General features: G+C 36.3%; 1 pseudogene; it reads right to left on the bottom strand.

Annotated features, from left to right (window-relative positions):
* Positions 1-3: 3 nt before the first annotated feature.
* Positions 4-8,167, bottom strand: LOC132139911 (gastrula zinc finger protein XlCGF57.1-like; annotated as a pseudogene).
* Between the last annotated feature and the right edge of the window lie 4,499 nt (positions 8,168-12,666).

Genomic DNA, 12,666 nt, shown 5'->3' on the forward strand with positions numbered 1-12,666 from the left:
TATTCCTGTCAGTAAATCTTGCCACAGTCTTTATTTGCAGGTCCTCCACCAGTCTTAAATCTCTCTACGAGCTGCAGTTTTTTTTTGTATTATTTTTATATTCTTCCACAAAACCTGTATTAAGTAACTACTATAATGACAACAGTGATTTAAAAAGCCATATAATAAAGCTGATTATTCTTACCTGAAGTTTTTGTATTTTTCTTGTAGATGTGTTGATTTCATTAGTAATGATTAAATTCATTACAATTAGATTTTCAGGCATCTCCTTTTTTTATTCAACAGCTGATGTGTGCAGTTTTTTTCTTTATTAAAAGTCTTCTAACTATTTAATTTGAAAGACTTCAGACTTGACTCGGACTCCAAGTTGAAGACTTGTGAACATCTCTGCCTTACACATTGACCACATATGAAACGTTTCTCTCTGGTGTGAATGGTCATGCGATATTTACAGCATAGTTGTGTATCTGTAATATTTAGTGCGACAAAATCATGATGCTGTCTACACTGAATGCACCATGATGCAAATCCCGGAAAGTACTCCCTCATTCTGATTATGACATAGTGGCACAACATTCAAGTGATTTGCAATGGTTGCTTTGTCGTATCCAGCATCGACAGACTTTAGACTGTTTAGATTGTTGCTTCCGGTGTTCACACGATGTAAGGCCTCTCTCCGGTGTGAATTCTCATGTGAATTTAAGGTTTCCTTTTTGAGTGAAACTCTTTCCACACTGTTTACAGATAAAATGCCTCTCGAGTGTGAATCCTCATGTGGACTTCAAGGTTTCCTTTTTGCGTGAAACTCTTTCCACACTGTTTACAGATAAAATGTCTCTCTCCAGTGTGAATCCTCATGTGGGATTTAAGGTTGCTTTTATGTGTGAAACTCTTTTCACAACAAGAGCAAGTATAAGGCTTTTCTCCAGTGTGACTTCTCATGTGGATTTCAAGGTTTCCTTTTTGAGTGAAACTCTTTCCACACTGTATACAGATAAAATGTTTCTCTCCAGTGTGAATCCTCATGTGGACTTTAAGGTTTTGTTTTTGATTGAAATTCTTTCCACACTGTTGGCAGGTGTACAACCTTTCTCTACTGTGAATTCTCATGTGGGATTTGAGGTTGCTTATTTGTATAAAACTCTGTCCACACTGTGAGCAAATATAAGGCTTTTCTCCAGTGTGACTTCTCATGTGGACTTCAAGGTTTCCTTTTTGAGTAAAACTCTTTCCACACTGTTTACAGATAAAATGTCTCTCTCCAGTGTGAATCTTCATGTGGACTGCCAGGTTATGTTTTTGAATGAAATTCTTCCCACACTGTTGGCAGGTGAACAAGTTCTCTCCACTGTGAATTCTCATGTGCAAATTAAGATTGCTTTTATGTGTAAAACTCTGTTCACACTGAGTGCAAATATAAGGCTTTTCTCCAGTGTGAATTCTCATGTGGACTGCAAGGCTTCCTTTTTGAGCGAAACTCTTTCCACACTGTTGACAGGTGTAAGGCTTCTCTCCAGTGTGAACTCTCATGTGGACCTTAAGGTTTCGTTCACGATTGAAACTCTTTACACAGTGATTGCAGGTAAAATTCATAGATTCCATCTTTTCTCCAGCTTTTAAATCATGATCTTTCTCTTTCTGCTCTTTCTCTTCCATATTTTTCAGCTCTTGACTCTCTTCAGTCAGGTCTAAAAAAAACCAAACAAAAAAAACATACAAAAGCAGTTTAGTATCTTTGTCAGCATGGAAGTTAACGGCGAACACTATCCGAAGGATAAACACGTTCCACTAGCAATGTCTCTGGCACATTCTCAAGATCAGGGCCCGTATTCACAAAACATTTTATCTTACCACTAAGAGTTCTCCTAAATAGCATTAATAGTGTTTAGCGAAGAGTTTTTTCTTAAAAACTATTCACAATGCTGCTGAGTCAAGAGTAAAGGGGCGGGGTTAACCTCATTGCTATGGATGATATCATCATACTAGTCTGTATCAGAGATTTATTCATAGAAATATTGTAGATCACAATATTATATTGCCATATTCAAATAAAGGTTTTGAAATAAAAATGTTAATTGCCGCATTCAAATAAAGGTTTTTAAAATGCAGGCTAAGTGTCACTAATTAAACAAGTAGACTATATATTCAGCTAATTTTCAGCCTCATATGTATGCTTCTCATTAACATTCAGTCAGTATGCATTGGGGCTTGCCCTCGGCTAAAGATTTTTCTGGTCGACTGTAAGTCGTTCATTTTAAGCATTAGTCGTCTATTAGTCGCACTTTTATTAATAAACCATATAAATCAAAGGCTTGCCACAACGCACCGGCAAAATATATAATAATTCTGAATTTGTTGGGGAAAAACAGCAAGTACACTGCATTAATGTTGTAATTTATTGTTACACTAGTGCTTTCTGTTTTCGGTTTAAGATAAAGTCTGTGACAGTGACTCATCTCCACATCACTTGTATGCATGTTTCATATGAATTACATAATGTGAGGATATTTGTTTTCTGTTTAAATTGGTTAATTTAAAAGTTTCACTCTCTATAGATATATTTTTCATGTCTGTAATAAGGCAATTATACACAAAGTTTTTAAGTGACATGCCCAAGTTCACAGAGTCCGAGACGACAGAAAGCACATCCTGTTTGCTTTATTTTACAAAATTGTAGTGTTTCGTTATTATTTTGAGTGCAAAAAAATAAACGTAAAGTCTTTACAGATACAAAAGATGCATTACTCTTATCTGTATGACCAAAAATGATACAGTATTTTAAGAGCAAATGATCACACTGGCGCCTCTATCTGTCCTGCAGTAGCGTTCAGCTTCCACACTCCACACAAACATGCACACTTTTTTCTAGGCTAATATTAGATTGAGCTGCCATGTAAAGTTGCTACTACATACATATCTCAGATGATAAGCCATATTTGAAATCGATGAATGTTGGGTGAGCATATGGATGTCCTGCCTGATGTACTGTATTACCACATAGACAATTTGTCCGTCACGGACTACGTAATTTCACCACTTCAAGTGGAATTTTCTGTGACTAAGTGCCTAATAAAATGTTTGTAATATGCATATAAACAGCCTTTTCATTAGCAGAATAATCATGACAGATAGTAAAACATGCAAACATAAAAGAAAATCAAATTGGACATGAGAACAGCTGTATATTAAGGATATAATCAAACATTTGCTGTTGGGGTAACCTCCAAACAAATTAGAAAAAAATGTTTCTAGAATGTTTATATTTCGAGGTAGATTGCTGGAAACAGCCATTTTAGGATATTTCAGATTTGGTCTTATACTCATTTCAGAAGTCCTATACTCCTCTTATGATCAGCGAGACCCCTGTGGAGAGGTTGAGCAGCTTCAAGTACCTTGGTCTTAACATCTCAGGGGACCTGAGTTGGACTACACACATTCAAACTCAGGTTAATTAAGCCAGGCAAAGACTGTACCGTCTGCAATATTCAGGGTCACACCAGCAATCCTGAAAACGTTCTATTCAGGGGCCATAGAAATTGTATTGACTCAGTGTATCTCAGTGTGGTATGGGAACATCTCCAGTCAAGACTCCAAAACCCTGCAGAGTTCTGCGCTTAGCTGAGCAAATTTCTGGGTCTGCTCTCCCATCTCTGCAGGCCATCTACCTCAAACGCTGCAAAAGCAGAGCTGTTAAAATCATCAAGGACTCTATCCACCTCAGTAACCTTCTTTTCACGTTGCTGCCATCTGGTAAGCGCTTCCGTAGTCTTATGACAAAAAACAGAGAGACTCTGGAGTTTCTTCTCTTAGGCCATCAGGCTCCTAAACTCAAAACCAGCCTCTTATTAACTTCGACATGATTTATCAGAAAGATAGTTAATATACTGACATTGTCACTAGCACACAGCATTTTCTATAATATTTTTTTACTGCCTCTATTGGTGCGATGTAAATAACCTGTACAACCTTTTGCAGACAACAATTAGACATAGTCTCAGAAAAATGAGCTGACTGAAGACCAAGAGGATATAAGGGCAGTTCAGACTCTGCCTGAATAAACACTTCTCCCCTGCTCCAGACTGAATCTTGTGCTAGCTTTTCGTGCAGAGATTATAGTTGTGTTTAGCAGTAGCTAATTTGTTTCTGCATGGACTTTTAATGGATATTGTTCCAGGTTGTGATTGACCAAACGGTATTGTGGCTCTTTCTTTTCTTTTAAGGTTAGTTGGAGCTCTTTCTTAAATTAGTTAGTGGACTATTTTGTTAGTTATTTTAGGCCTTGCCCTCCCCTGAGCCTTCACTCCCCTTTTATATTGTATTCTTTTGTCTTGTAAATAAATTTTCTTTTTCCATCCATCCATCTCTCTCTCTCTCTCAACGGGTGTCCTCTTCACTCTGGGACAGAGGATAGAAGGGTGTTCTCGCCTTTTGTTGCCTCTTCACCCCTTTTTATCTTTTTGTTACCTCCCCTTTTTACCCCTAGACGCTGAGGGAATCGTAACAATAGACAACCTACAATAACTTAGCAGGTGAAATCAAACAGTAAGTCAGATCAAAATCACCAACATTCTAAATAAATAAAACTGTTTAGTTATAAGGTTAGTGCTTTTGACCTATGACTGAAATTATTACTGATTTGACTATGTATATTATTATTTACGGCTTCACTATTTATATTGAAGCATGCTGGTATTTTAGTAATATTTTGTTTGTAAACCAACATTTGACCCTCTTTTTTCAGCTTCTGAATATTGTCTTCAATGTGCATCATACTGTCACAGACACGCCAGGCTCCAACACCACCCAATCACAGCGCAATCCCTTCAACTGAGTACTGATCACACACACCTGCCTCTCATCAGCACTCCCATCATCCAACACATAAGGCACTCACACCACCACTGTCCGGTCTCGTTCGCATGTGACGACGCGCGAAGTCTGAATGCCTTGACGGACGGCAGAAGAGCTATGCTGTAGGATAGACGGCAAGCCGTTCGTGTTCGTTTGTGTCAATGTCAATGTCACCTTTATTTATATAGCGCTTTAAACAAAATACATTACGTCAAAGCAACTGAACAACATTCATTAGGAAAACAGTGTCAATAATGCAAAAATGATAGTTAAAGGCAGTTCATCATTTGATTCAGTTATGTCATCTCTGTTCAGTTAAATAGTGTCTGTGCATTTATTTGCAATCAAGTCAACGATATCGCTGTAGATGAAGTGACCTCAACTAAGCAAGCCAGAGGCGACAGCGGCAAGGAACCGAAACTCCATCGGTGACAGAATGGAGAAAAAAACCTTGGGAGAAACCAGGCTCAGTTGGGGGGCCAGTTCTCCTCTGACCAGACGAAACCAGTAGTTCAGTTCGAAACCAGTAGAAACCAGTACCAGTAGTTTTTGTAATAAAATTGTTATTTTTTTTTACTTGTAAGCACATTGCTGTGTTAATGTTCAAACTGTGCATTTACAATGTTAAAGTAGCTGATAATAATAAATATTCTTATAAGGAATAAAACGGAGTCGTTTTTTTTTTACTGTGCAGAGCAGTAACGTTAGCTGAATAGTTAGGCCTACTATATTGGTCATTATGATGGCACTTGGATATATACACACACACATACACACAGTGTGTATATATATATATATATATATATATATATATATATACACACAGTACAGACCAAAAGTTTGGAAACATTACTATTTTTAATGTTTTTGAAAGAAGTTTCTTCTGCTCATCAAGTCTGCATTTATTTGATCAAAAATACAAAACATTTTTTCTATCATTATCAATGAAGGTGTAACGTCTATTAATACCAATACCGATTTATCACCCAGGCCTAACCTCCAAGCCATTGTGTTTTCCAGTCGGGCTATCAAAATGTCTCACTACCCTAGCTATCTTGAATAGTGGAAAAAAAAATCTCTTCCTAGATAATTGCATTGTTCACTTGTTTGTAGGGGTGAAACAGCAGCCTGTAAAAACCTGCTACTGTCGGTGTCTTTAAAGTTAATCAAACTACAAAACAACTTTAGTAAAATAATATCTATGATTAAATTAAACAGTGAACACGAAGCAGTTATTTTACACATAATTTTTACATTTATGGGACTGAAAACTAATGTCAGAGCTCACTTAATTTGAATCTTATTTATTCATGTTTCCACTTTGTTAATTTGTTTTTAATACTGACCTGGACACGCAATTTCATAGCTGTAATACATAGCTGGGGATTATTGGGCACATGCGCTCTACTTACAATGATTGGAATTGATTAACATACACGTTAACTATCAAATCTGACATTTACAAAGCGTTTGTAAATCCAGAAGAGAGTTTTCGGGAAGGTCTGTATTACATTCAAATTACTCAGAATTTGCTGATATATTTACACAAGTTTCATGAATAAGGGCCATCGAGTGTGGCGAAGCATGTGAGAAAGATGCTCATTGCTCAATATTCAGTAAAAGATTAAAAGCAAACCACAAGTTTGGATATCAGAATCAGAAAGAGCTTTATTGCCAAGTATGCTTGCGCATACAAGGATTTTGTTTTGTTTTAGTGACATAAGCTTCCAGTACACAGAGACAATAACACACACACAAAAAAAATTCTTATTAAATTAAATTACATTACATTCTTCCACACCCACATTAAAATGGATCCAAGCTTTGGTTGGGTTGATCAGACTGACATTTTAATAAGGATCCAATGAGAATGAAAACCAACCTTTTTGTTCCCCAGTCTCTTCTTGTTTCAGACTGAATACTTCTTCAATCCTGAAGTCTTCACTCTCCTCTTTAATGAACGCCATCTCTATAATTGTGTCACGTGGATCGCAGCTGCTTCACCAGTTTTTGTACTGTCATGATGAAAATTAAGAAAAAAAAAGTAAAGAAAAAAAAAAATTCCAAACTGAATCTCTTGGTGCATCTCAAATTAACTCCTTTGTTCAGTAGTCAGTGCATTCAGTCATCTTTGTCTGAGTTAACGGCCTTCAACTGATTAGCCCAAAAAAAAAAAAAAAATGCCATATGTATTTAATATTCAACTACTAGTGTTTACTATGAAGTATTTCATGATAAAAGAGAAATGAGATGAAGCTTTTCTATTACTAAGATGCGCTTTCAGAAATAATGCACAGTGACATTAGATGAAGCACTGCAATCTTACATTAAACATTAATTTACCTGTTTCACATAATTTGAAGATAGCCCATACGTGCAGCGTTGAGACAAAACCTTTGAAAGGGAAAAACAAACCTTTCCTCAGCCGAATCACATCTGCAGCAGCGTGACCCAGCCTTGTGATGTCACATTACCCCGCCAAAATAAAAGTCCTGTTTAATGCCAATGTCAGAAGTGCTGGAAAAACTATATACAATAAAAGCAAACCATTCAAACAGTATTCAGAGTCTTTTTGAATAAATATAAAGACATATTGTCTAGTTGTGCACTGAAAATAACTGTGCTGAAAATGAGACTGTGAAACATATCTAGTGTGCCAAATTAATTATTTGACTATATAAGTCGAACAAACACACAGATTGTTTTTCCCACTTATAACTTAAATTCAGATGTTAATAATATAGTACTTATATTACAGTGTTTCTAATAGTTTAGTTGTTTTTCCCCCCTCCTGGACATTTACTGTGACTTGCAATAAAAGGTATCTTTACCATGATACCTTGTTTTGTCCTAACTAGACACACCAGCAACACGCAAAATTTCTATTTTAGAAACGTTTTCTATTCCTACATAGTAGCAGCTGGAACAACAACATACAAACTAGGACTGCACATTTAATCAGATTTCTAATCGCGAATACAATTGTGCAGCCCTAATACAAATTTTGACAGTGATGAATATCATTTTGTGTGACCTTTACAGCCATACTGAAAAGAACAATAGATAGCTTACCTCAGCTCTGAAAATAAATAAAAACAAAGATGTACGTTAAAACTGTAACTCACTACGAACCAGCGAGAATATTCCATAGCAAATATATCAGTCACTCATAATATGCATTTAATGTTAAAAAAGGTGTAATATTTATGAATTAATCTTAAACTTACCCATTTCGTTGCGAGTGCAGTACAATTCCAAAGAAAGCCCGCCCACAAACACTTTTGATTGGCTGTAAAATTTGATTGATTCTATTGTGTTGTATTGTCTAGTGGACCCTCAAATTGTTTGTCACAGGAATCTTGCTGCCTCATGTGTAGTTAGGACACGTTGTTAGGCTGGCCACACACCAATAAGGGATAGCTGAAAATGAAAATTATGTCATTAATTACTGACCCTCATGTCGTTCCAAACCTGTAAGACCTTCGTTCATCATCGGACATGCAAATTAAGATTTCGAATTCATATCTATATTCATGATTTAAGATAAGATTTATGCACAAGTTTGGGATCCACTCTGAGGCTGAATAATAATTTGCTCTGTCTCTTTAAGTTTTTCTTTTAGTGATATGCCAGTCAATTTTTAGAGAAAGCTGGACAATGTGATGTTTTTCAGACAAAAAAATCATAAATGTAGCAGTTTTGAGGTTTACGAAATAAAATCAAACGTACAAAATATAGAGTGCAAAAGTTTGGCCACCCATTAAATTGTGGTGATTTGAATACCTGTAGTCACTTAATGCTGATTGATTGCAACTCAAAATTGATTTGAATGGCTCAGTGAACATCAGACTGAAAACACAGGTGCAACCAATCATGAAAAGGGGTATTCAAGGTAGCTAATTGCTAGTTGTGCTTCTCTACTGGAAAGTAGCAACATGGGAACCTCAAAAGAACTCCATAAAGACTTAAACTATGATAATCCATCAATATAAATTAAGAGAAGGATAAAAAGAAAGTTATCACAAAGGTTTAAGGTCTCTGTCTACATAGTCCTTGTATAAGAAAGATGTGGCTGGCTGAGAAAAATATCTAAAAGGCAAAGGCGAAGAATGGTTAGACTGGTCACAGACAAACCTCCAGCCACCTCCAAAGAGCTCCAAGAACATCTTGCTGCTGGTTTGCAAAGGCTCATCTGGACAAGCCAGAATTATTTTGGAATGTGCTGTGGACAAATGAAACTAAGATTGTTAGAGTTATTTGGTCGCAACCAAAAGCGCTCCATACTTTAAAATTTGGTGGAGGATCCATCATGCTATGGGGCGGTGTGGCAAAAACAGTCTTTTTTTTTTACAATGTGTCTAAAAGTATCAGTCAATTGCCTCTGTCTAATGACCACAGACTGACAAGTTTGTGATTAAGAGATCATATTCCTGATTTGTGAGACTCAAAAGGTTGAAAGTGTATAATAATATGAGAGAATAAATAGAATATTCAAATCTCAGAATAATAATAATTAGAGACAGTCAAACAACCAATTTGCCTTTCAACTTAAGTTGTCAGAGTCAGATCAGATAATAAAATGAAGTCAGATTTGAGTTTAACCTAAAATGAATAACTCTACGCGCTGTAAAGAGCCAACACAGAGGAATCCTTAAACCAGCACCAGATACCTCCTTGGGCCGAGTGCGTGGACCTTACAAAGTGAAACGCATTGTTGTTTCCACTTATTACTTAAATTATTTATACAGTACTTATATTATAGTGTTTCTAACAATATATTGCACTTTTTTTAATATGACAGTATTTTTTATAATATTAAAATAAATACCTACATGTGTACTTATAAACGATATAAATACAATTTTATTTAAACAGATTCACTTTTTTTATTTTTGCAGCACAGTTGGTTTATGTTGTTTTCTCCTGAGCATGTGTACCAATTCATCATAATAGCTGCGTTTCCATTACCCTTCAAATTATAACTAAAACAGCACATGGTCAACAGGAAAACCTGTTCCAGATAGAGTCAGACAGATTATATTTTACCATATTACAGTATTTAAAAAACCCAGAACACTCCATATATATTTACATTTAGTCATTTAGCAGATGCTTTTATCAAGAGTGACTTACAAATGAGGACAATGGAAGCAGTCAAAATCAACAAAAGAGCAATGGTATATATATACAGTGGGGCTTGAAAGTTTGGGCACCCTTTGCAGAATCTGTGAAAATGCGAGTAATTTTCAAAAAATAATAGAGATCATACTAAATGTTTTTTGTGCTGTCCTGAGTAAGATATTATACATAAAAGATATTAACATTTAGTCCACAAGACAAAAAAAAATGCTGAAATTATTCAAATAACCCCCTCAAAAGTTTGGGAACCCTTGGTTCTTAGTACTGTGTTCTGTTACCTGATGATCCACGACTGTCTTTCTGTTTTGTGATGGTTGTGCATGAGTCCCTAGTTTGTTCTGAACAGTTAAACTGAGCAGCGTTCTTCAGAAAAATCTTTTAAGGTCCTGCAGATTCTTCAGTTTTCCAGCATCTTTGCATATTTGAACCCTTTCCAGCAGTGACTTTATGATTTTGAGATGCATCTTATCAGACTGAGGACATTTGAGGGACTCAAACACAACTATTTAAAAAGATTCAAACATTCACTGATGCTCCAGAAGGAAACAAGATGCATTAAGAGCTGGGGGTGGGGGGGGGGTGAAAATTTTTGAACACGATGAAGATGGCCAAATTTGTCTTATTTTGTTGAAATATAATTTTTTTCCATTTAGTTCTGCCCTTCGTAAGCAACAGAAGATACTTGTATGTTTCCCGGTACACAAATTAAGTACAATTTACCTTGATCTTCAAATTCCAAAAGTTTTCACCCCCAGCTCTTAATGCATCTTGTTTCCTTCTGGAGCATCAGTGAATCTTTGAATCTTTTAAAATAGTTGTGTTTGAGTCCCTCAAATGTCCTCAGTCTGATAAGATGCATCTCAAAATCATAAAGTCACTGCTGGAAAGGGTTCAAATATGCAAAGATGCTGGAAAACTGAAGAATCTGCAGGACCTTAAAAGATTTTTCTGAAGAACGCTGCTCAGTTTAACTGTTCAGAACAAACTAGGGACTCATGCACAACCATCACAAAACAGAAAGACAGTCGTGGATCATCAGGTAACAGCACACAGTACTAAGAACCAAGGGTTCCCAAACTTTTGAGGGGGTTATTTTAATAATTTCAGCAATTTTTAAATGTTAATATCTTTTATGTACAATATCTTACTCAGGACAGTACTAAATAAAAAATAACATGCATTTAGTATGATCTATCTTATTTTTTGAAAATTACTCATAATTTCACAGATTCTGCAAGGGGTGCCCAAACTTTCGAGCCCCACTGTATAAGTCTCAGTTAGTTTAATGCAGTAAAGGTAGCAAAGTTTTTTTTATTGTATAATAAATAAAAATAAAACCGATAGAATAGAAAACGAATAGAGCAAGCTAGTGTTAGAGGCCTTATATATTAGTAAACTCAGCTTTGATCACAGAAATGAATTTACATTTTAATGTATATTAATATAGAAAAATGTTTTAAACGATTTTAAATTGTAATAATATTTTACAAGATACATTTTTTTCCTGTTTTTGTTCAAGTAAATGCAGACTTGATGAGCAGAAGAAACTCCTGTGAAAAAGATTAAAGGTATTTCTTATGCTCTTATGCTCATTCATCCATCTATATATCTATCTATATACAGGTGGTGGTCATATAATTAGAATATCATCTAAAAGTTGATTAATTTCACTAATTCCATTCAAAAAGTGAAACTTGTAAATTATAATCATTCCTTAGAAAGAGACTGATATATTTCAAATGTTTATTTCTTTTAATTCTGATGATTATAACTGACAACTAAGGAAAATCCCAAATTCAGTATCTCAGAAAATTGTCAAGGTGCGATCTAGACAGAGGACTCAGATGATGAGTAGGAAAAGGAGAAGTTTTATTCTCGCCACAAAACACAAAATAACAAAAACAATAATGAAATGCTCTGGCGCACACAGAGGTCTCCGAGCTGGCCGGCACACTGCGGACCACTCGCGCTGCCGGATCTCCAAACTACGGATCCTTTGACAGGAAAATAGAAGGTGAGAGTGAAGCTTGGACCCACACACAAAACACGGGCAAAGACAAAACAATCTACTCATGACGACAGACAGAAAGGCAGAGACATATAAGGAAGTGGGGGAACGAGCGACATGTGGGGAAGAATCAGCTCTTGATCTGCGCACCCCCGCCACAATTAGCGGATTCCCCAGACCCCGAGCTACAGAACAGACAGGACAACACAGACTGCAGGGGAAGCTGAGAAGGCACCCTGCACCGTGACAAAAATTTGAATATTGTAAAAAGGTTCAATATTGAAGACTGGTGCCACACTCTAATCAGCTAATTAACAGCTAAAAAACACCTGCAAAGGCCTTTAAATTATCTTTCAGTCTAGCTCTGTAGGGTACACAATCATGAGGAAGACTGCTGACTTTACAGTTGTCCAAAAGACGACCATTGACACCTTGCACACGGAGGGCAGGACACAAAAGGTCATTGCAAAAGAGGCTGGCTGTTCACAGAGCTCTGTGTCCAAGCTAGAGGTCTTCACAGTGCACCCGAGACCAGTCGACCCGGGATCCGTACGGGTTCGAGTCTATATTTTAAAAACGATCAGCCGGGTCAGGGTGGTAATAATGCTTGCAGGCTTGACACACTTATATTTAATATATTTCAAATCAGCAACACAATCCGAGGTGAA

Source organism: Carassius carassius, chromosome 1 (assembly GCF_963082965.1).
Source record: "Carassius carassius chromosome 1, fCarCar2.1, whole genome shotgun sequence".
NCBI classification, from domain to species: Eukaryota; Metazoa; Chordata; class Actinopteri; order Cypriniformes; family Cyprinidae; genus Carassius; species Carassius carassius.